Source organism: Lissotriton vulgaris, chromosome 11 (assembly GCF_964263255.1).
Source record: "Lissotriton vulgaris chromosome 11, aLisVul1.2, whole genome shotgun sequence".
Taxonomy (NCBI): Eukaryota; Metazoa; Chordata; class Amphibia; order Caudata; family Salamandridae; genus Lissotriton; species Lissotriton vulgaris.
In genome coordinates, this window is record NC_141699.1 from 1,029,431,765 (window position 1) to 1,029,435,585 (window position 3,821).

Consider the following 3,821-nt stretch of genomic DNA (forward strand, 5'->3'; position numbering starts at 1 on the left):
CTGTTGAGGGTACTCTCAAGAACTACCAAAATTACGCTTGTATCGTTTGATAGGGTTGAGTACGTGTAATCAAGTAGTCATTTAAAAGGTTGTAAAAAATAATATGCGAACAAAACGTAGCATATGTTTTTGTTTGGAGGGTGCAGAAATTCAGAAAGCGTCTTTAAATCAAATTTTTTGCTACCAAATATAGATCTTCCTTTGGAAATATTTGTAGCTGGTTGTTTCCAGCCAACCAGTAATCTAGTTTACTCAAGTTTGCAGGGAAGTCAAAGATGGGGCACATGTTCTGGCCATCACCCACATTCTCTCATGAGAATGGTCTGGTCTCTAAACTTTAATCAGCGCTGTAGGGAATAGCACACAGTCTCTCCCCCTCTCCCCCCAAAAAAATGTGCTCCAAGTCTGGGGAGCACAGGGGTTATGCATAAATTATGCACAAAAGAAACTGAACTACTTATTCAGATCTAGTACCATTTCAGAGTTGTCTAGAGCACATCAAGAAAGTATCAAACTAAGCCCCACCACCACACAGGTTCCAGAGGAAGTTCCCATCACATTTGATTAGTATCAGCCAAAAGCTTGAAAAGCCTGCACACTAAAGGAACAATGCAATGGAAAATGCTCCTGCACGAGGCACGGCACAAACTACATTTCTGCAGTCTCTCGAAAAGAAAAGGGCTGATTCGCAACCCCCCAAAATCAAATAATTACATTAATAGGATGCCCTCAAGTCCTGGACGTGGTTATCTGCAGCAAGATAACAGGAAAGCCAAACAAGCATTTTTAGAGGCTATTTAAGTCTATTGGCATTTTTCAACATAAAACCAATACACCGTATATGCTCTGTATCACCCACAATCTGGAAAAACCTACAGCATCAACATATAGAGCAACCTTGTTTGTTACATGTTCCTCTGAGGGGGGTGAGCAAGGCAAAGCTGTTTTACAAACTCTACTGGTCAGCCGATGTGGCAGAAGCAAGGAGAAGCTCAATACAATAAGGTTTTATGTAATAAAAAAAAATATTTGGCACTTTATTTATTTATTTATTTTATATTCTTATAAAGCGCCAGACTAGACCCCCGAAGGGGTATCTCCGCGCTATTGCTGTACCACGAGAGTGTGCTAAATCCGAGTGTGTATCTGATATAGGGTGCAGAAGCTGGAAGGCAGTTATTTGTCAGGATACAAATACGTTTTTAGAGTCTTTCGGAAACTCAGATGACTGGGGATTGATCTGAGTTCTGCCGGCAAAGAATTCCAGAGTGCTGGTCCGGCATAAGCTAACGCACGGCCACCTTGTCTGGCCTTTTTTACTCTTGGTGTCTGCAAGAGCTGCTGATGACTGGAGCGCAGAGGTCGCCCAGGGATGTAGGACTGAAAGATCTTGGCCATGTATTTAGGGCCCTCTCCTATCATGCTCTTGTGTATGGTGCATAAAGTTTTGAATTGGACTCGCTTCCTCACTGGGAGCCAGTGGAGTCTCAGCAGCAGGGGATTAGAAGGGGTCCTTGCTGGAGCGTTCAGGACAATCCTTGCTGCTGTATTTTGGATTACTTGCAGTTTACTGAGCTGCTCCTCGTTTGCTCCGAGGAGCAGCCCATTGCAGTAATCCACCCTGCTGATGACCAGAGCCTGCACCAACGTTTTTCTGTGGTGGTCTGGTATGTAGGGGAAGACTCGTCTCAACATCCCAATAGCCCGGAAGCAGGTGCCAGCAACCTGATTAACATGTCCCTTAAAGGTAAGTTGCTGATCGAAGAGCACTTCCATCCAAGAGTTGGTCAGGGCCACTGGACCAAGTTGTAGCATGAACTACGAATTCTAAAAGGCACTCGAGTTAGACCATAAGAAAAAGGAAGTAGTCTACACAAAAGGAGATGTTTGCCCAACATCGATGGTTTGGAAGTTAAACTGTTGGGCTGTTATGTACGCCATTAACCACCATTTACAACCAGTGACCAAAACTATATGGTGTAGGGACATAGAAGAGGTAAACCAATTTGCACATCAAAACAGCAGCATTTGGAAAAATGGTGGTACAACACTGGAAGGGGCTATCAACTGCGGTCAGTCTGGTAACCAGGATTTTGTCTGCTGTACTACAGGTATGAATGAAAAAAAGCACAGGTGCACCATAAATTGAAAATGTGCTAATACAATACAATTAACGCAAGAGCACAGATATTGATGTCCAGGGGTCTGATTTGTTTGAATGATTTGTCAACTGTAGAAAAACGAACAGCCGACGCCTTTCGTCCCGGATGGGACTTCTTCAGGGCAAGAAAAATGTGTAAACTCCTTGGCGGTGAGTGTAGTCTATTAGTCTTTTAAAGGCCAGAGGGTTGCGGTCCGTTTCGCAGTCTCAAGACAAAAAAAGTGTATAAAGCTTATGTATCTTATGTTCTGGAGCAAGAGTTGACGTAAACTCACTCTTAAAATATATGAGCAACCGAAGTCTCTAGATGATTTGTATCCATCAGGCACTATACGGACGGAGGGGACACCATGTCTGGGCTTTAGTTTCTGGTTTTTCTCTCTTCGCGAAACTTGAAGTAGTAAGGAGAGATTCCCTTATACATCATTAAACACTGGAAGTTTCCATAGGATATTTTCAGGTGCACACCTCAGGATTGGTGCATCTCATTCTTATTCATTTGTTTTTGGATCGATACGAAGTATCACAACTTCGATTGTTAGGATTTAGTTCTATTCCTAGCCCGGCTGGTTATCCTTTTTGCAAGATACAAATCATCTAGAGACTTCGGTTGCTCATATATTTTCAAGAGTGAGCGTACGTTAACTCTTGCTCCAGAACATAAGATACATAAGCTTTATACACTTTGTCTTGAGACTGCGAAACGGACCGCAACCCTCTGGCCTTTAAAAGACTAAGACTACAAGACTACACTCACCGCCAAGGAGTTGACACATTTTTCTTGCCCTGAAGAAGTCCCATACAGGACAAAACGCGTCGGCTGTTAGTTTTTCTATTGACAAATAAATCATTCAAACAAATCGGACCTCTGGACATCACTATCTGTGCTCTTGCGTTAATTGTATTAGCACATTTTCAATTTATGGTGCACCTGTGCTTTTTTTCATTACATGTTCAAAAGTTCTGGCTAGAACTGTCATTGTGATGGCGGGTGTCTTATCGGTGTGCACATAATCCCCATTTTAGTGTTTAAATAAGGGGTAAATTACAGTAGTGGCAATTTATGTATCAGGTGCATTTCTATGAAGGTTCCGCCATCTGCTATGTACTAGTACAGGTATGAATGAGCTAGAGGTAGGAACCAACAGAAAAGTTCCTGCTGCATTGACACTATGGCACCATAGCCCAACTGCAAAGAACTCCAGTTCTTGTACCACAAGCGCACTTAAGAATATGGTTATATGAGGTCTACTCAGATCACAAACACTCATCCAATTAAAACTATAGTTTTGAACAGCACTATATCAAGACACTATACCTACACAGCAGTGTAATTCATGTTTTAAAGCATCACATCCCGTATCCTTGTAAGCAGGCATAATAAACAAATGTTGGGACTTGTCAATGCAAACTTGTTTGCTCCCAAATAATTATCAGATATTTAGCGACAAAACTAAAAAATGGCTGCCCGTGTTTCTTGCTTTAGACAAACCAAAGTGGCATTAGGGAAATGCAGATTAAATTCAAAAATAGTTTACCAACTGCTGGAACTGCTTATCAACATACTAAAGTAAAAAAATTAAGAAGTCCAATTTACAACACTGTCATAGCCATAGGTGCAAATCATAATTATTGGACATTGCAATTATTTTAGCACACG